General features: G+C 32.5%; 1 long non-coding RNA gene across 3 annotated transcripts in view; it reads left to right on the top strand.

Annotated features, from left to right (window-relative positions):
* Positions 1-21,509, top strand: part of LOC109825780 — a 31,601-nt gene extending 10,092 nt beyond the window's left edge. Inside the window, exons 5-8 of one of the 3 annotated variants that reach the window (XR_002243098.1) lie at positions 17,916-17,992; positions 20,877-21,040; positions 21,139-21,220; positions 21,361-21,509. This is a non-coding gene — a long non-coding RNA (uncharacterized LOC109825780). Of the gene's footprint in view, positions 1-17,915; positions 21,041-21,138; positions 21,221-21,360 lie in introns of all 3 variants that reach the window. The other 2 variants (XR_002243097.1, XR_002243096.1) reach the window with 2 other exon arrangements.

The raw sequence follows: 22,564 nt of genomic DNA, 5'->3' as shown, positions 1-22,564 counted from the left end.
TGGCCCCGCATAGAATATTTTGTGCACTCCGAAATTTCTAAATTCTATGTATTATAACTCATGATGTTGATTGTTTTCGACTAGATCATAATTTTTCGTTCGAGATAGAATATTTTATGTGTACTCAAGTTTTCAAATTTCTGTGGACTATAACTCTTTGAATTATCATGGACTATAACTTATTATTTTTGTCGTTTCCGATCAAATCACAATGTGTTGTCCTGCGTAAAAACTTGTGTGCTCAGTAATTTATGAATTTCTAAGAACTATAACCCATGATTTTGTTGTTTTTAAGCAAGTCACAAGTTTCCACCACATATAGAATATTGTGTGCATAATAACAAATTCCTATTTTTATGGACTATAAACCATGATTTTGGTTGGTTTTGACCAAATCACAAGTTGCCCTTCCACGTATAACATTTTATGCGTTGTCCAATATTTTTGAATTTTTATTGATTATAAAGCATGATTTTGGTCATTTTCAATAAAATCACAAGTTGTCTTTCCGCATTAAATATTTTTTGCATACTAAAAAATTACCAAATTTTTATAGACTATAACCCATGCTTTTGGTTGTTTTTGACGAAAGCACAAGTTATCGTCCAGTATAAGATATTATATGCAAACTCAGAATTTCAAGAACATTTACGGGTTGTAACACATGATTTTGGTCGTTTTCGTTAAAATCATAAATTATCTTCTCAGATAGAATAATTTATGAGTACTCCGAAATTTCTAAATTTCTATGCAAAATAATGCATGATTTTAGTTGTTTTCAACCAAAAAATCGTATGCCTACTCAGAAATTTCCAATTTCTATGGAGTATAATCAATTATTTTGGTCACTTTCAACCCAATCTTAAAATTTTACCCAGGATAGAATATTTTATGCGTATTCAAACATTTTTGAAATTCTATGGACCAATGTTGAAAATAACAAAAATAATACAAACTGAGATGCCCAATACATAACTGAGAAATAACAAATTTATCTCACTGGAGTCACAAGAGCCGCCTTTAGGCAGGGGAGTTTTAGAGTAGGCAAAAAGCTAATGTTTCAGTTGGAGGAGACGAAAAGATCGCTTATTCGTAGGAAGAGAATATGGTGATCAGGAATATAAATGGTAGGGTTTAAATTATTTGGATGATGGAGATGCATCAACGCGTCCTAATTAAAGATGCAATTTAACCTAAAAAATCCATATTAACTGGTTATACAATGTAACACACATTTAACGCGATATATCGTGTTTTTTTTGGGTTAAATAATTTCAGGGTTAAATGTGTGTTACTTAACAAGAGGGCACTGTATAGTGTATAGTTACAAAACGGGTTATAACAGGTTATATAACAGATTTTTTAAACACAGCTATGGATTATGATCCATGATTTTGATCATTTTTTATTAGTTAGAAGTTGTTTCTTACATAAAATATTTTGGTGTAATAAAAAAATCCGGATTTTTGTGGCTGATAACTCATATTTTATGATATTTTTAACCACATCACATGTTATCGTCCTTTATAAAATATCTTGTGTAGTTTGAAATCACAAATTTTCATTGGAGATAGAATATTGTATACATAATCAATAGTTTCGAAATTTCTGTGGACTATAAACCTATTTTTGTTGTTTTGCTAAAAATCATGGACTATAACAATGGACTATTTTGGACAAAATTAGAAATTTTTGATGCGAAACGAGGGAGGGGGTCTATCAGAATCAACAATTTAATTTGAACAACACACCATTTCGCCAAAATTCATGATCTTCGACAGGAAATTAATTTAAAACAATTTATGTGACAAATGGATTTTAACCAGATTTGCATCAACAATCATGAACAGTTCCAATCTGAAACAATATAATCGCAATATTCGTTATCATTGCACAAGCTCTACAATCAATATCAAAATTCAATAGTCACATGTTCAGTTGCTCTCAACTCATAATTATAATCTAAGCAATGAATATTAGATAAGAGTTCAGAGGTGATAAACTCATGCAATTAACTAACAAAGTGAGATTAACAGAAAATACTGAGTCGAGAGAAAAACGATATCGTTCATGATTGTTGTCCTCAACGGGGATCTCAACGGGCGGGTCAGAGGTGGAGGAACGACGGGTAGGGCGGGGCTGCTCAAGGATGCAGGAGAGTAGGGGGATGGCGATGGCTCGCCGATAGGGTTAGGGCTGTTTAGAGATGGGACTACGGCTGGCGATTGCGAATGAGGTGAGCGGCGCGTGCCGGGCGCTCAGGGGAAATGAATAAGACTATAGGGGTGTTTTGGAGCTTGATATGTGGGGCACATGAGCGATGAGGAAGCAGGGGATGGGCCCCGCAAAGGGAAGGGGTGGGCTGTGGCGCGACTGCGTATAGGAGAAGAGCAGGGCGATGTTGCGGGGGAGGAGGGAAAGGATTGGGCCGCGGTTGCTGCTGGAGGAGAGGAGTTGGGTGGTGACTGTGGGGAAGGAGGAAACGTTTGTGAAGAGAAGAACGGAGAGAGTTTGGTGCTGCTTGGAGTTGAAGGGTGGCTGTTGTCGGCAACTAGAGAGAGAGGGAGAGACAATCGGAGTTTGTGAGAGGGAGGGGAGGGAGATTGGGGCGGTTGTTGGAGAAGGGGAGGGGGTCAGCCTAGGGTTTCACACCCAAATTGGCTAACATAATATTTCATTCATTCATTCAATATTCCATAATTTTGATTACATAGCTCTTTTATAGAGCAATTACATATCCCTCAAATCACTCTAATCAATTCCCTAAAATCGTTGATTACATAGCTCTTTTATAGAGCAATTACATATCCCTCAAATCACTCTAATCAATTCCCTAAAATCGCTCAAATGCCAAAATTAAACCACAATCACTCTAATCAATTCCCTAAAATCGCTCAAATGCCAAAATTAAACCACAATTCAAAATTCAAAAATTTAAATTAACTACTAAAAACTGAAATAGAAAAAGTCAAATGATAAATAGAGAAAGTTGCAATTGTTGTCCTCATTATTTTTCTTCCCACATAGAATATTTTATGCACACTATGAAATCTAAATGTCTATGGAAAATAACCAATGCTCTTGATCGTTTTAAACAAATCCCAAAATTTCATCCAAGATTATGTGCATTCAAAATTTTGCGAATTTATGTGGAATATAACCGATAATTTTGGATGTTATAGAAATTCCCTTGGATTATGACTCATGATTTTCCCCCCTAATCACAAGTTGTATGTAGAATATTTTTATGCATACTTCAAAATTCTCAAGTTTCTCGAGAATTTAACTCCATGATTTTTCATTTTCAATAAAATCATTAATGTTCTTCGAAGATAGAATACTTTATGCATACACAATAGTTTTTGACTTTCGTGGAATAGTCTATGGTTTTGGTTTATCGAATTACTATGGACTATAACCCACACTTTTGGCCGCTTATGAACATATCACAAGTTGTCCTACATGTAACTGTTCTCTAACAGTTTCGAATTTCTCTGGACTGGAACTCATTTTGAAATTTTCGACCAAATCTTATATTTTATGCATCACAAAATTTAAAAAATTAGTAGAATATAACCCATGGATTTGGTTTTCTCCACAAAATTTAAGAAGTTATCGCGTTAAAAATAATCTTATGTGTGCTCTTAAATTGAAGAATTTTTGTTGACTATAAAACATGAATTTTTCTTTTTTGTAGAAATTCCTAAATTGTAGTCTTACGTAGAATATTTTATGTATGCTCCAAAATTCCTGAATTTCTATGGATTATGACTTAGGATTTTTGTCGTGTTTTACTAATTCACAAATTTTTGTTCGAGATAGAATATTTTATGTGCACTCATGAATTTGGTTGTTTTCCGAATTATTATGGAGTATAACTTATTATTCTTGTCCATTTCGAGCAAATCACAAGTTGTCTCTCGTAAATATTTTTTTATGCTTACTTCGTAATTTACGAATTTCTATGGACTATTTTAACCCTTGATTTATCATTTTCGACCAAATCACGAGTTTTCACCTCACATAAAATATTTTGTGTACTTAAAAATTTGCAAGTTTTTGTGGACTACACCCATGATTTTGCTCGTTTTTGACCAAATTACAACTTGTTGTTTTGCATAAAATATTATATGAATACTCTAAAATTATCAAATTTCTATGGCCTATAACCTATGAATTTTGTTGTTTGGGATAATAAGAAGTTGTCAACCCGCATATAATATTTTACGCGTACTAAAATTTCTAAATTACTTTGGGGTGAACCGATGATTTTTTGTTGTTTTTGAGCTAAACACAAGTTTTATCATCTCCTTTAAAATATCTTATGCCTTATGCGTAGCTCGAAATTGTAGACTATAATATAAGAATTTTGCTTTTTTCAAGATCATAAATTGTAGTCCCACATAGAGTACTTAAAGCATACACCAAAATTCTTGCATTTTTCTGGAATAGTAACCTATGACTTAGATTGTTTTCGACTAAATCATAAATTCTTGTTCCAAAATACAATATTTTAGGCCTAGTGAAAAGTTTCCGAATTTCTGTGAACTATAACTTATGAATTTAGTTGTTTATTGAATTATAATGGACTATGCCCATAACTTTGGTGGTTTTCGACCAAATTAGAGGTTTACATCTTGTGTAAATATGGTATGCGTACTCCATAATTTGTGGATTTCTATGAATTATAATCCACAATTTGGCTACTTTTGGCCGAACCAAAAGTTTTCACTCCACATAAAATACTATATGCATACTTCAAATTCTCCAAATTTCTGTGGATTAGAGCCCATTATTTCATTCTGGACAAGCTCATAAGTTGTCCCGGGTAGAATATTTTATGTGTACTCTAAAAAATACTGAATTTCTATGGATTATAACCCATGATTTTACGTGCACTAAAGTTTACTTTTTATACCAAATCACAAGTTGTCACCCTCAAAATATATTTTATGTGCACTAAAAAATTTCTCTTTTTTTGGGCTATAACCCATGATTTTAGGTGTCTAATCAAATCTCAAGCTATCATCACCTATAAAAATATCTTATGCTTGCTTAGAAATTAAAGAATTTCTGTAGACTATAATACATGAATTTTTCTTTTTTCAAGCAAACAAGTAATTATAGTCCTGGTAGAATATTTTTTGCGTATTCCTGAAGATTCCTAAAATTCTATGGATGATAACGTATAATTTTAGTTGTTTTTGACAAAATCACAAGATGTTGCCCTGTTTAAATATTATATTTGTACTCCATAAATTTCAATTTTTATGGAATTATGATTTTGGCCTTTTTAAATGAATTCACAAACTTCCAATCCACATAAAATATTTTATGTATACTAAAACACTTCCGCATTTCTGTGGACTATAACTCATGATTTATGTCGTTTTTGATCAAATCATACAATTTTGTCCCGTGTAGAATATTTTATGAGTACTTAAAATTTTTTAATATTGTGGACTATAACCAATGATTTTTGTCAATTTCGACCAAAGCAAATGTTACCACCTTGCAAAATTTTTTATTCATACTCAAAATTTCAAATTTATGTAGACTAGAACCTATGATTTTGTTGTTTTCGACAAAATCATAGACGATATTTGTTGTTTTTGACAAAATCATAAACTATCGTCCTATATAGGGTATGTTAAGCATACCTTGAAACCATGAATTTTTGTGGACCAAAACTCATGATTTTGGCAATTTTTAACAAAATCACAAATTGTTGTTCTGCATAGAATATTTGATGGTTACTTCTAAATTTCTGAATTTTTATGGATTATAATCCATAATCGTTTTTTATCAAATCATATAAGGTTTTATCCCACGTGGTATGTTTTATGCACACTTATAAAATTTAACCTATGATTTTGGTTGTTTTTGACCAAATCACAAGTTACCACTTCATATAAAATATCTTTTGAGTACTGCAAAATTCTCAAAATTTTAAAGATTATAACCCATAATTTCAGTTATTTTTAAAAAAACTACAAGTTGTCAACTCGCATGAAATATTTTACGAATACTAAAAAGATTTCAATTTTCTGTGGATTATAAATCATGGTTGTAGTTGTTTTCGACCAAATCGTAATCAGTGTAGAAAATAACGTGTTCCATAGCACAAAATAGCGCATAGACCATGTCGCTACGTAGCGCTGGAAAATAGCGTAGAATCAAAATAACATACGCTATTTTACCCATAGCGTACGCTTTGTAACATGTCTTCATAGCGCTCCATAATTTAGGTTAAATTCTTCAAGGATTGGGATTGATTTTTAAAAGAATTTTGATGACTGTGATTGAGTTTTTTTTCCAAATTAATCAGATTTTACACTGAAAGACATTAAAAGAGATCAAAGAATTACTAATTACTTTTTCTTCAAATTAATCAGATTTAGAAGTAATAAAAACTGGTACTTTTCTTTCAAAAATAAAAGTTGTAACTTCACTTGGATTACAATTAGAAGTTTTTACATTTATGATGTTTTATTGCCTATTAGAACTTACTGTGATAGGGTGTGATGTATTTTTTTAACGACTACGTTTTTGGAAAGATTGTTTAGGCATACATGGTTGATCTTGTTGTGAAATTGTGATGATATATTGATTTGTGATAGTATTTTTATAGTGATATGTTTGAAAACTATGATGATTATTCATATTATTTGATTTTGAATATTATGTATCTATAAAATATTTAAATATTAATAAATTATTTAACTTACGTTAACAGTTATGATATTTTGCGTTTTATGTTAAGCTGAGGTGAGCGTTGCGCTACATGTTATCGTTATTTTCAACATTGATCACAATTTATCGTTTTGTATAAAAAAGTGTATATGCTTAAAAATTCAAGAATTTTTGTGGATTACATGATTTTGGTTTTTTTTAACAAAATAACAAATTGATTTGCTGTGTAGAAAGTTTTATGCAAACTCTGGAATTATCAAAATTCTATAGATTATGACCCATTGTTTGGTTGTTTTTCGAGCAAATCTTAAATTTTCTTCCTAGATAGAATATTTTATGTGTGCTCAAAATTTTTTGAATTTTTGTGGTCTATAACCTGTGATTTTAACTATTTCACAAATTACCATATACTAACCCGTAATTTTGGTCATTTTCAACCACTTCACAAGTTGGCACCCCGTATGAATATTTTACCATAGTCAAAAAGTTCCCATGTTTTTTCGTTATAAGTTACTGTACCATATAGAATATCGTATTTGTACTTTGAAATTCAAGAATTTTTTTTGTGGACTATAACATGTGATTATGGTTTTTGGCAAAATCACAAATTTTTGTCCAAGATAGAATATTGTATGCGTACTTATAAGTTTTGTGATTTTTGTGGACTATAGCCCATGATTTAGGTTTCTGAATATCACATACTATAGCACATGATTTTGGCCGTTGTTGGCAAAATTACAAATTGTTTCCACATGCAGAATATTTTATACATAGTTTGAAATTCTTGAATTTCTATGTACTATGACCCATGGTTTTGGTTCGATCAAATCCTAAATTTTCATCCTAGATAGTATACTTAATGCCATACCAAAAACTTTCCAAATTTCTGTAGAGTGTAGCCCGTGATTTTCATTATGCAAGTTACCATGGACTATAACCTTTGGTTTTGGTTGTTTTTGGTCTAATTACAATTCGTTGTCCTACGTAGAATATTTTATGTGTACTCTAAATCTAAAATTGTCGAGCTTTTCTAGAATATGACCCATAAACTTCGGTCATGTTCAGTAAGATCACAAATATTTTTACAAGATAGAATACTTTATGCGTACTTAAAATTTTCTCACTTTTTATGAACTATAACCTATGTTACCCAGGTACTTCTATAATGAAGTCTTATCCATACCGGATATGTACCCGACACTTTCCTGTATCCAAACTTCGTGGACACTACTTGAATATATGCATGTATTTATTACAACATGTACTCAATTATACGATATATGTGTTAATTTAAAACACTTGTCAAACATTTCTTGGACATATAGCTTACACTTCACATTCGTTTCTTGAAACTAGTTAGATCGGGGTGGGGTTCGTTGTAGTCTATACCCAAGTTCAAAACTATATAGTTAAAGGGTCGTTTGGATGTCTAGTAAAAAACTGAGTAGTTTCCAATTTATGATAATCAATATGATAAAAGAAACTTTAAAATGTGATACATAACTTTAATTCTAATGACACATGAAGTGGAAAAAAAAATCTCATGTACATTATATATATATATATATATATATATATATATATAGCTGTGTCCCCGTACCCTACATTTTACGGTTTTGTCGTGTCCCGCACCCGTATCCGTTTCCATACAACTTAGACTAACATTTGGTTGTTTTCTGAACTATCATGGATTATAATAACCCACAATTTTAACTGTTTTCCAATACATGACATGTTTACGTTCTGTGTAGTATATTTTATTTATATTCAAAAATTTCCCAATTTATATGGATCATAATATATGATTTTGATCATTTTTGACCAAATCGCAAAGTTTCATCTTGCTTGAAACATTTTATGCTGACTCAAAAAATTTAAATTTTTTGTAGATTATAACTCATGATTTTAGTTATTTTTGACAAATCACAAGCTACATTCTTTACAAAATAGCTTATGCGCTTAAATATATTCTAATTTCTGTAGACAACAACCCATGATTTTTGTCTTTTTCGACAAAATCACAACCTGTCACCTTTCCTAACATATTTTGTTTCCAAAATTTTTGACTATAGCCTATGTTATACAAATAAAAGGAATGTGCGGACACAGGTGCGGATACGAGACATAACAAAATGGTAAAAGTTAGGATATGGAGATATGACTATATACATACATATAAAAATTAATAATCTACATTAGACCGATTTGTTTTTCATTCACACGATATTGGAGGTTGTCTAAAAATTACTGCAGATAGTTGATCCCCACAAAAAAAAAAACAGATGATGAAAGATACAATCTGACATCCTTCACATCAACAAGCGGAAGTTACAATCTGACGACCTCCGCAACAGTCGATGAAAGTTATAATGTGAAGACTTTCACAGCAACGTGCGAGAGTTGCAAATTGACGACTCTCACATTTCACAAGGGCCAAGTGTAAAGATTACAATATGACAATCTGCACAAAAGTCAAAGAAAAGATATTACAATTGACGATCTCTACAAATCCAAATACGGAAACCCTCTTCAGCGTCCCAGAAGCTCAAAACGCAGGGGTCGCCATGCGCTTCCAGAGCTCAAACGCAGAAGTCGCTATGCGTTCCAGATCTCAAACGCAGGGTTCACCCCGCGTTGCCAAGCTCAAACGCAGAGGTCGTCATGCGCTTCCAGAGCTCAAACGTAGAGGTCGCCATGCGTTCTAGATCTCAAACGCAGGGTTCACCCCGCGTTGCCAAGATCAAACGCAGAAGTTGCTCTGCGTTGCCAAGACCAAATGCAGAGTTCGCCTTGCGTTTTCAGAGCTCAAACGCAGAGGTCGCTCTGTGTTGTCAAGACCAAACGCATAGTTCGCCATGCGTTTTCAGAACTTAAACGCAGAGGTCGTTGTGCGTTGCCAAGACTAAACGCATAGTTCGCCCTGCGTTTTCAGAACTCATAAACGCAGAGTTCACCCGTGTTTTCTTTCTATAACGTGACCCTTACGTTTTTGACTCAGGAACAGTTTTTAAAACTGTCATGTCAAGGTATGGGCACAGTTAAGAGCCTGTTAAGGGGCACCTTACCCCCTGATTGCCCTATATATAAGGGCTGGATCTCCAGCAAGAAAAGGAGGCAAAAATAAAAGAGGAGAAAAGGGGGGCCAAAAATAAGAGAAAAAGAGAGAAGAAAGAGAAGGAGATGGGCTTCTTGGAGAGTCTTCTTGGAGCATTCTTGGAGCTCTTGGCTTGCTCTTTAAACCCATTTCGGTTAGTTCTCTTGGAGGTTCATCTCCTCTATAAAAACAATCCTTCTCGGGGATTCAAACTCGGCTAGAGTTCTTAACTCTCTTACAGAGAGTTTCTAACTTATTCAAACAAGTTTCCTTCAAACTCGCCTAGAGTTCTTAACTCTCTTACAGAGAGTTTCCAACTTGTTCAAACAAGTTCTCCCAAACTCGTGTAGAGTTCCGAACTTGTCTTGCAAGTTCTTAACACTCTTACAGAGAGTTCTCAAAACTCGGTTGGAGTTATAAACTTGCCTCGCAAGTTCTCTCAAGGCGCCAAGTGAACGGGATACAAGAGTTGAAGTGTTCGGATCGTCAGCGGGATACAAGATTCAAACTCTCATCGTCACAAAGAAAGAACCCAGTTTTAAACAAAGGGAGGGTTTCATCCTTCCCTCTTTTGTAAATCAGGGAACCGATAGAGAGAATTACAGTTTCTTTTTCTAAGTCAGATAGAGAGAACTTATATTGAGAGGATTGTAATCATTCTTTTTGTAAGTCAGTTAGAGGGAATAATACAAATTCAATTCTCAAGTTTCTCGCAATTTCCCGCGCATACAGATATGAGAACTAAAATCCTTAATACTTTTTTTATGTTTCTTTTATCGAGTAGATTATAAATTGATAAAGTGCTCGTTTTTTGAACTAGACACTCAAAAGATCCTTTAGAGTCATACTTATGAACTAGGTACGTGCTAAAACGAACTTGTCCCAAGTCCAATGAGTTGCATAATTTGAGGTAAAGCGTACGATATACATTCAAGAAGAGTATCATATGTATTTTGAACTAAAGCATGTGTTATATAATTGAGTATACATTTGAAAATGTATGTATATATTCAAGACGTGCCCAAGGAGCGGCAAACATGGACACGAACACGAACATAGGAGCCTAGATGAAGTGGCCGGGTAACGTAGTCTGCAACAAATAATTTTGGTTGTTTTTCGACCATACCAAAAGTTATGATCTGTATGAAATAACTTGTGCGTACTGCAAAATGCACGAACTTTTTGGACTATAACACATGATTTAGTTATTTTTGATAAAACTAGAAAATTATCGTCCTGTGTAGAACAATTTATGCGTGCTTCAAAATTCTCAAACTTTTACAGATTATGAACTATGGTTTTAATACTTTATTACTAGCAAATATTTTCTCAAATAAAATATTTTATTCATGGACTATAACCCACGATGTTGGACCCTTCGAATAATTTACAAACTTGCACCCAACATAAAATATTTTAATGCGCTAAAATAATTCTAAAATTTTTGTGGATTATAATTTAAGATTTTGGTTATTTTAGACGGCATCAAAAGTTATTGTGTGTATAAAATATCTCATGGTTGTTTTTGTCATCACATGATTTTGACTACTTTCAATAAAATCACAAAATTTCATCTAAGATACAATATTGTATGCATATTAAAAAATTTTAAATTTCTTTTGACTATAATCCATGATTCTGGTTGTTTTTCGGAATACCGTGGATTATAACACATGCTTTTGGTTGTTTTCACAAATTGTCTTCCTGCATTGATTATCTTATGCTTACTTTGAAATTGAAGAATTTTTAAAGACTATAATATATGAATTTGGCTTTTTCGAGCCCGCATCTAATATTTTATGGTTACACTAAAATTCATGAATTTCTATGTACTATAATCCTGGACTTTGGTCATGTTTACTCACTGTTTTAAATATCAGCCGATAATCGATATTATCGGCCGAGTTATCGGATTTGGGAGCTCTCCGATAGGATAACTTGGATTTTTAATCGGTTATCGTTTTTGGCAAGTTATCGGGGAGTTATCGGCGTTATCGGTACTTATCGGCCGATAAGTAAGGTTTTTTTATCGGGATTATCGGCCGATAAGTAAGGCTATGCAATCGAATGGTTTCATCGTGCGGTCAAGATGCAAGTTTTGCTTTCTACAATTGGTTAGTGATTCTAAACATGATGATTTACATTTTGGTATGTTTATATTTCATTAAGTATGGTTAGATTATATTTTTTAGTTATCATATTATATATATACATCATCCAGTATATCACTCCGATAAATACTACTTATCCCCGATATATCCCCGATTTCCGCTATCCGATAAGGATTTTGGCCGTCCGATAAATCCCCGATAACCGCTATTTAAAACCTTGTGTTTACTAAATCACAAAGGTTTGTTCTAGATAAAGTATTTTACACGTATTCAAAAGTTTCTAAATTTTTGTGGACTATAACTCATGGAATTGGTTGTTTTCTGAATTATGATGGAGATTAACCCATGATTTTGGTGATTTTCCCGTAATTATGTTATGCCTACTCTGTAATTTTCGAATATCTATGAATTACAACCCATGATTTTGGTTATTTGTCAAATTACGAGTTTTCATTGTGCATAAAATATTTTACATGTACTAAAAAGTTCCTAAATTTTGTGGGCTATAATCCGTGACTTTGGGTGTTTTCGACCAAATCAAAAGTTATTATCCCATATAAATCTTATGCTTGCTCAGAAATTGATGAAATTTTGTGGACTATACATACATGAATTTGTCTTTTTTCGAGGAAATCATAAATTGTATTCTAGTGTAGAATATTTTATACGTACTCCAAAGTTCTTGATATTTTATACAAAGTTATCAACGCACCATGCACGATGCAAGGCGTAAAGCCCCTTTACATGCTCATGCAATTGAAGCTAGGCGCACATTGCACGCATAAATTTTCAAGATAATCAAGCATGAAAGAACATGTTTGTGATTTTTCACTTAAAAATATTGTAAGATAAAATCTACTACCATATCATAGAACAAGGTTTTAATTCATAGTGGTAGCACACCTAACATAGTAGTAAAGTTAATAATTTTCCAAGTCAAATCAAGACTAATATTGAAGAAAAATCAAATTTTAAATGAGGATGAGGTAGGGTCCTCAATTCGACTACTGAAATGGTCTAATTGATTTATTTTTCTATTTGGCATATGAATTATCCACTTGATTGAAATGTTAAAGAAAAATATATGAGGCTATGCCTAATGTGTGCCTTGCGCGCTTCTACATCCTTATGAGGTGCAAAAAGGTGCTACCGTCTTAAATGCGGGGAGCATCGCCACTGCCCTACGTCATAAGGCGTATGAGGCGCGCGCCTTTGATAACTTTGATTGTATGCATACCTTTCGTTAATTATAGCGCATGATTTAGACCATTTTTAAAAAAATCACAAATTATCTTTCCGCGTAAAATATTATGTGTGAAATCCAGATTTTCATGGACAATAATCTATGATTTTGGCCGGTTTTGACCAAATCCTAAATTTTCATCCCTGATAGAATATTTTATGGGTAATCCAGAGTTACGAATTTTTAGACCAAGATTTTGGTTTTTTACGAATTACTTTGGACTAACCCATGATTCTATTTATCGTCGACAAAATCGCAAGTTGTTATTCCACATAATATAATTTACTCACACAAAAATTTCCAAATTTCTTTGGGCTATTTTAACTAGTGATTTTGGTTGTCTTTGACAAAATCTGAAGTTATCGTCCCATATAAAATATCTTATGTGTACTCCGAAATTGAAGACCTTTGTAAATTATAATCCACGAATTTGGTTTTTTTAAAGAAAATCACATATTATAGTCATGTGTAGAATATTTTATACGTATTCTGAAATTCCTAAGTTTGTATGGACCCACAATTTTGGTTATATTTGATGAATCACATAATTTGTTCCGAATAGAATATTTTATGCGTACTCAAATGATTTGGAATTTATGTAGACTTTAACCCACGAATTTGATTGTTTTCTGATTATCATAAACTGACCATTAATTTTGGTCGTTTTCGAACAAGTCACAAGTTGTTACCCTGCGTAAATATTTTCTGCGTACTACGTAATTTTTGAATTTCAATGGATTGTAGTCCATGATGATGATCGTTTTCAACTAAATCAAAAGTTGCACCCCGCGTAAAATACTTATGCCTACTCAAAAAGTTCTAAATTTTTGTGAACTAAAACCTGTAATATTGGTTGTTTTTGACCAAATTACAAGTTCTCGTTCCACGTAGAATATTTTTGATTACTCTAAAATTCTTGAATTTTTGTGGACTGTGACCTATGATTTTGGTCGTTTCTGAGCAAATCACAAGTTTTCAGCTCACAAAAAATAATTTATGCATACTCTAAAATATCCAAATTTCTGTTGACTATAACTTGTGATTTTGGTTGTCTTTGATGAAATCTAAAATTGTCATCCAATGTAAATTACCTTAGGCACTAGGCAGTGCTCAAAAAATATGTTATGCTTGAAAGATATTCATAACAAATTATCAATGTTATCTAAAGCACATGTTTTTACCCTGCAAAAAATATTTCATGCATACTCAAAAATTTCAAAATCTCTGTTGACTATAACTTGTGATTTTGGTTGTTTCCGACAAAATCACAAATTAGTGCCGCGTATAAATTGAATAAATTTTGTGGACAATAACACATGAAGTTCAAGAGTATTTGTACACTTAGCACATGATTTGTTATTTTCAACAAAATTACAAATTGTCAGTCCCACTTAGAGTATTTTGTGTACTCCAAAATTTCCTAAATTCTGTGGATTATAGCCCGTGAATTTGATCCTTTTCGACCAAATCACTAGCTTTCACCCTGCATAAAATATTTTATTCCTACTTAATGTGTTAAAATGTCAGTAGCCTATAACTCAAGATTTTCGTTGTTTTCAACCAAATGGCAAGTTGTCACCCCGTATATTATATCTTATGTGTACTTCAAAATTCTTAAATTTCAATGGATTATAACCCATGATTTTAGTTATTTAGTAAAAAAATGCAAGTTGTCACCCGCATGAAATATTGTATGTGTACTAAAAATTTCTCATATTTCTAGAGTTAACTCGTGATTTTGTTTGTTTTCGATTGAAATATCATATATATACTTCAAAATTCAAAAATATTTCTGGACTTAATATTTGTTTGTTGTTTACAATATATATATATATATATATATATATATATATATATATATATATATATATAATATATATACATACCTTGAAATTTAGGAATATTTGTGCGCATAACACTTGATTTTGTCGCGGTTTCAATAAAATCTCAAATTCTTTTTTGCATAGAATAATTTATAGCGTGTCTTCAAAATTCGCAAATTCATGTAGATTATAACCCATGATTTTGGTCATTTTTAACCAAATATCGGAATTTTGTCCTAATAGAATATTTTTACATGTACTTAAAAGTTCCTAAATTTTTATGGACTGTAACCTATGATTTTGGTTGTTTCGACCAAATCACAAGTTATCGCCCCGCATAAATTATTTAGTGTTCTAAAATTGCAAATTCCTGTGGACTAGAACCGCTGATTTTTATTGTTTTGACCACATCTCAAGTTATCATGCTGTATAAAATATCTTATGTGTAGTCTGCAATTCAAGAATTTTCTAGACCATAATACATGATTTTTTCTGTTTTTGACAAATCATACATTTCATCTGAGAATAGTAATATTATATATATATATATATAGATATATTATAGATTATATATTATTATATATACTATTTATATAATATATATATATACACTTTGAAATTTAAAAATATTTGTGCACATAACACGTGATTTTGTCCGGCTTCAATAAAATCTCAAATTCTTTTTTGCATAGAATAATTTATAGGTTCTTCAAAATTCTCAAATTCATGTAGATTATAACCCATGATTTTGGTCATTTTTAACCAAATCTCAGAATTTTGTCCTAGATAGAATATTTTACATGTACTCAAAAGTTCCTAGTTTTTTATGGACTGTAACATATGATTTTGGTTGTTTTCGACCAAATCACAAGTTATCGCCCTGCATAAATTATTTTAGTGTTCTAAAAATTTCCAAATTCCTGTGGACTAGAACCCGTGATTTTTATTGTTTTTTACCACATCTCAAGTTATCGTGCTGTATAAAATATCTTATGTGTAGTCTGCAATTCAAGAATTTTCTAGACCATAATACATGATTTTTTCTGTTTTTGACAAAATCATACATTTTCATCTGAGATAGAATATTGTATGCATACTTCAAAGTTTTGAAAAGTAACCATTGATTTTGGTTGTTTTCCGAAAAATCATGGACTATAACCCGTGATTTTGGAATCTTTTAGAAAAATTATAAATTATCTTCATGCATAGAATATTTTATGCATATCACTAAATTTGTTCTCGAGATAGTAACCTATCGTTTTGGTCATTTTTTATAAAATTCTAAAATTTCATCCAGGATAGAATAGTTTATGCGTGCTCAAAAGTTTACAAGTTTTTGTGGACTATAGCTCATGATTTTGGTTTTTTACGAATTACCATGGTTTGTAACCCATGATTTTTTTTCGACCTAATCACAAGTTGTCATCCAATGGAGAACATTTTATATGTACTTCGAATTCCTCGAGTTTCCCTAGAATATAATCCACAGCTTTTATTGTTTGCGATAAAATTACTAATTTTCTTCTATGGTGGAATATTTTACGCGTACACAAAAGTTTCTGAATTTTGTGGAATAACCTATGATCTTGATTGTTTTTTGAATAACCATGGACTGTAACCCATGATTTTGGTTGACTTCGTCCAAATTACAAATTGTCATACTGCATTGAATACTTTATACGTACTCTCATATTTTTGAATTTCTGTATATAACCTATGATTTTTATGCGTACTCAAATTTATATGTAATTTCCGAATTTCTATGGACTATAATCCTATGATTTCAATTGTTTTGACCAAATCACAAGTTTTTGCATAAATTTTTTATGCGCCTTCAAAATTTTCCAAATTTCTGTGGACTTCGACCTATGATCTTAGTCATTTCGGACTAAATGACAAGTTGTCGTCCTGTGTAGAATATTTTGCGTAGCATAAAATTCCGGAATTTCTATGGATTATAACTCATGATTTTGGTTGTTTTAACTAATCACAACAGTATACTATATCGTATACATACTCAGAAATTGAAAATTTTCGTAGACTATACATGAATTTGACATTTTCTAATAAAATCATATATTATAGTCCCGTGTGGAATATTTTATGCATACTTCAAAATTATTAAATTTCTATGGAGTATAACCCACTACTTTGGTCCTTTTCGATCATAAGTTGTCACAGGTAATATTTTATTTGTACCCCGTAATTTCCGAAATTGTGGACTATAACCCATGATTTTGGTCATTTTTTACCCAAATCAAAATTTGTCACCCCGCAAAATTTCAATATGTATATATTCGGTTGTGTCCCCATATCCAACATTTTACAAATTTGTCATTTCTTGTATTCATTACCGGCAACCGTATCTGTGTAACATAGATAGTTGACCATCCCTGTCACTTCCATGTATACACCTAAAGAAGGGAATGTTTTTCATATTATGATGACCAATGTTTAACGATGGGAGTGACTTTTTTTCACTTACCTGGAGCAAGGAAGCTGACATGTTATATTGGCGTCCGGGGTAAGCCGCCAGTGAACATATCCAACATAGACTCACGCAGAACTGCCTGATCTTTGACCTAATTGAAAACAATGTAGAGCCTCTCAGAAAATCATGTAGCTAAACAAGCAAATTGTACATGATGAATATATCCTTCTATTTTTGAACAAAATAAGGTAGTCTTGCTGACATCTGTATTTAGCCCTTCCATCTGCACTTTGGAATCCAGACTTGAGTCTGGGAACCTTCGATGATCCAACCTCTGATTTCATTCCTGGCCACAGTATTATTCACCTTTCTGACTGTGCACGTGCCCAATCTTGTTGTTTCTTCATATTGTAAAATCTTTTTACTTCAATCACTTTCAGTTCTTACCTTTGAATTTTAGTTCTGTTTCATGCATTTAAACATCAGACATCAGTTCGTTGAAAATGTGCTTGTAATGCAGATCCAAGGCAGAGGCTGACGTTAGATTCGGCAGCTGAGCATCCCTGGGTGGTTCGAATTGGCAGCTCAATTCCTCAGGTAACATGCAGATGTAAAAGTACTGGCAAAACCGTTGTTAATTGCACTTTATAATAAATTCTTTTGCCTTGTTGTAATCCTCCGGTTAGCTAAAGGCTGTTAGTGGTCTCTGTTGAGGGCTTTGGCATATAATGATGGTAACAGAGAAAGGGAGTTTTTTTAGGGGGTTTAAGCTAAAATCCCAACTTCGGTGGCGACCAGCGCCTTATATTGATTATTAATGTTGTTACTGTCATTAGTAGTTGCAGGTATGTGTACATGTGGATCTATGTGCATGTTTCTTGCTATGGGAGTGTGCGTATCTTGAGAACTCATTTGACATAGTTTGGATTTGGAAATTATTATTATTTTCGTTGAAGCAACAAAGTGACGCAACTTGTGTGTACGCATTTCAGTTACTTGATTTTTGAAGCTGAATTCAGTTTGCATTAGTTTTGTATTATATGTACAAGTATCGGTCACGAATTGTCAGTAAAATGTGCTGCTGAAAGATAAACGTTGGTGAGATCTATCCATGTGATTTGACTAGTGTCATTAGCCACTCGCTAATTAATCTCCTGGTAGTTCATTTCATTTACCAAAATGAGGTGTTGCCACTTTTTTCCCCCTCCTTCCATGTGTATGTATGGAAGTTTTTGCTACTTGATACTCATTTACAACCAATTCATAGATTTCTGCACACGTAGGATATTTCATGTATATACTCATTAAATTTGGTTGTTTTTGACCAAAATACAAAGTTATCCCCATACGATGTTTTATGGGTGTCATCGAAATTTTTGGATTTCTGTGGATTATAACCTGTGAATTTAATTGTTTTTGAACAAATCACAAACTATCATCCCACGTGAAATATTTTATACATCCTCCTGCCGAAGTTTCTAATTTCAACAGATGATGACTAATTATATTATCTATTTTTTATCAATTAACAAAAAGCCATTAATGTAGTGTATTTTATGTGTACTAATTTTTTTTTGATTTGTTGTGGATTATAATGCATGATTTAGGTTGTTTTTTCACTAAAACTACAAGTAATAGTCCCTTAGGCTGCGTTTGGCAAGAGGATAAATGAGGGGTTAAGTGAGTTTAACCCCTTATTAGCCTGCCAAACAGGAAAAAAAGAAGAAGGGTTAACAAACCCGCACGTGAGTGTTTTATCCCATTTAACCCGTCACAACACGGGATAACTATTCCTCGTGAGAAGGCGGAACAAGGCTTGTTCCGCCTTCTCACGGGAGGGTAGACGAAGGAATTATGAGGGGAGTTATTTCATGGGAGTTATTTCATCTGGATCTCGTGAGGGAAATTTTCCACTTCTTTCCTTCTAAAATTTCCCCGCTAAAATTTTCCCCCATTCACTAGCTTACAACCTCCAGAACCTCCACGCCGAGCTCACCTTCGATGTCTGCGGGGACCTCGACGACCTTACCCAATCTCCGGCCAGAGAAACCCCGCTGCTTGGCTCCCCCTGCAAAGACAAAGGTCTCTTCACTTGCTTAGATCAATTTCATGATTAGTTTGTCGACTCATAGCGGTAAGCTCCTTCTCCTTTCTCGTTTCATTCTAGGTTTTCGATTATGAATTTCATGCTAGAGTTTGATTCTCTTTGCCCTTTTCTCACCATGGTAAAAAAAATTAAATCTTATTTGTCATCAAGTCGATAACTACTATTTTTGCATGAATTCGATTTGGATCTGAAAATTATGTATTCATTCTAGAGATTAGTTCTTTTGATTTTTCTTTTTATGATTTTGGTGATCTGGATTTATTCCCTTTAAAGATTGCCAATATATTATCAATTGTTGGTGAGCGTATTGGAATTTGAGAGGGTTGGAGGTATAATTAGAAAATCTTATTTCTTGTTAGTATGAGACTTTTAATTAGAAGTACTATCTTATTTGATATGCCAATTGCTTGACTACTTTATTGAGAGAAAGATGAATAAAAATTGCTTGCATTGGAAATATATATTTAAAGATATTACTAGTTTCATTTTCTTTGAAATTTAAGTTTGTGGTTCTTCTTCTTATCTTTATGCTATTGATTTTATTCATTACTCGTCTTATTAAGCTTCAATGCTCTTCCATCATTTGTTTTTTTCCTTAGGCATGTAGGTCTATGTAGGCATAGTAAGTTTGGCTACTCTCTCACTCATTGTATAGAATCTTCAAGTTTAGTTGGCGTTCCAAAGGTGTTTGTTATAATTTCTCACTAAGAACTTGGACCAAAATTACCTCATTTGATAATTTCATAGTTTTGCTTAATTATATTGATGCTTGTGCTTTTAGAATTTATATATCACATATATAAGACTAAGTTTAATGTTGGCTGTCAACTTATGAAGTTAAATTAAGATTATATAGATATTTTTCAGAGATTACAATAATGAACAATTACACCACTTTTTTCCTTAGTAGAAAACATTTTAGAAACTTATGAAGTTTATCATGTTCTGCCCAACTAAGCTATATACATATTGTTTTCATTTTTCGTCCATAACTTAGAACAGGAGATTACTGTAGCATTGAATTTTTTTTATTTTCAAGTATTGAAAAGAATGTGTTGTGATTATTATAAGCTTAATTAAAAGCGGAACTCTTAATCTAGTACAAAAAATTTAGGAAAGGAAAAAAGGATTTTTGCAATGTAGTCCATCTACAAATGATAATGACTTTTCATATAGTTCATAAAAATCAACTTTCATGCCTTTTTTAATGACATCTTTATTTTCCTTTATATTTTCACTTATTATCTTGTGGGATTGTAGGACGTTGTAATCTTTGAATTTTAAAGTAATTAGGTGAAAGTTCTTTTGAATATATATGTGTGTAGTCATGTCTTAATGCATAGCCTTGCTTAATGCCTTTTTCTATACATGTAGGTGTAGGCTGTCTAAAAATCATTACAGATAGATGATCCTCATCAAACATCAATGATGGAAGTTATAACCTGACGACTTCCATATCAACAGATGAAGTTTCATTGCAAGATCAACTTGAACTTTTGCAACAGTTTGGGCTGGACCTGCTTCCTGTTTTAACACAGGTTTGATTCGTTTGAATATCTGAAAAATTATTTATTATTTATGGCCAACTGCTGTTATATGTTTTCAGTTGACATTCATATCTTTTTTCATTAAATAGATATATGGCTCCAGCGTCAATGGTCCAGTTCGCTATAAATGTCTATCTGTAATTGGAAAGCTTATGTATTTCAGCTTAGCTGGTATGATCCAGTCATTACTTAGTGTAACAAATATATCCAGATAGTGATCCATTTATATGTGTTTAAATTATGTAAGATATTTAGAGATTGTGAAAATAGCTCGAGAACTTTGTGCTGAATGTATGTTATTTGTGGTGTAGCTTTCTAGCAGGTGTTCTGGCATGGAAAGATCCTCATGTTTTGATCCTTGCTCTTCAGATAGCTGAAATTTTTATGGAGAAGCTTCCAGGAACATTTTCCAAGATTTTTGTTAGGGAAGGAGTTGTTCATGCTGCAGATGCATTAATATGTCTTGATTCTTCAAGGAGTTGTTCATGCTGCAGATGCATTAATATGTCTTGATTCTTCAACTGTAGTTCCTTCTCAAACATCCTCTGAAAAGGACAATGATCCTTTGCCTCGAACAACTTCCCCTTCTCGTCGAGGGATAACCAGACATTATAAACTTGTTTGTGTAGAAATAATTGGTTGCAAACTCTTTATTTGAATGACATAGAAGTTTGTTTTACCCCCTGGAGGCTTGATTTTTCTTTTGTTATACTGCTGGAAGATACTAAGAGCAAAGAAAATAGTCGTCAACATGTGCCAAGACTTTTGCTTATCAATCTCTGGAGATGAATCATGAAATTCTAAAATTCATTCCAAATACAAATTGTTGTATCCAAATTGTATATTGTTCCCCTTTCTCCAGAAAAGTGTGATTTACATTTATATCCAAACACAACGCAAATGAAACAGGTGGTGAACAAAATGTTTATTTATTTGCATGTTATTGTTTATTCTTGTTGCCTTTATATATATATATATATATGACACTTTCTTTTTAATAAAAGTTGTATATATCGGAATATTCTAACAGGCATGAACAACTACTATGATTTCTTTATCTTCATCAGAAGATTTGCTTCAATTCGACCCTCGACAATCTACGAAACCATGGTGAAGCATCCCTTTGTCCAAGCAAAGGCTAACATTCTTATTAGTAAGCTTCCATCAATTCGTAAGGTTGCCTGGATAATGGTATTAATTGACGCTGCAGCAGAAGAGAAGTCTGTGTTTATTTAGCCTAAATTTTTTTTGATGAGGTAATTATTTATAAATCTCCAATAAGGACGAAACTGGTATTTTTTAAAAAAAGTAATAAGATTAATCTTCTTAACCCCTCTTCATTTGCCAAACACAAAAGACTTAACCCCTTGTTTTAACTATCGTATCCAAACAGGTTTAGAATTTTTTTAACCCTTTACGATGGATTAACTAAGTTAACCCTTTTCTTTAATCCCTCCTGCTTAACCCCTTGCCAAACGGGGCCTTATAGAATATCTTTGGTCCTAAAAAATTTCT

The sequence above is a fragment of the Asparagus officinalis genome, chromosome 10, assembly GCF_001876935.1.
Source record: "Asparagus officinalis chromosome 10, Aspof.V1, whole genome shotgun sequence".
NCBI lineage: Eukaryota > Viridiplantae > Streptophyta > Magnoliopsida > Asparagales > Asparagaceae > Asparagus > Asparagus officinalis.
The sequence above is the reverse complement of the archived record's forward strand: the minus strand, read 5'-3'. Positions and strand labels throughout refer to the sequence as shown.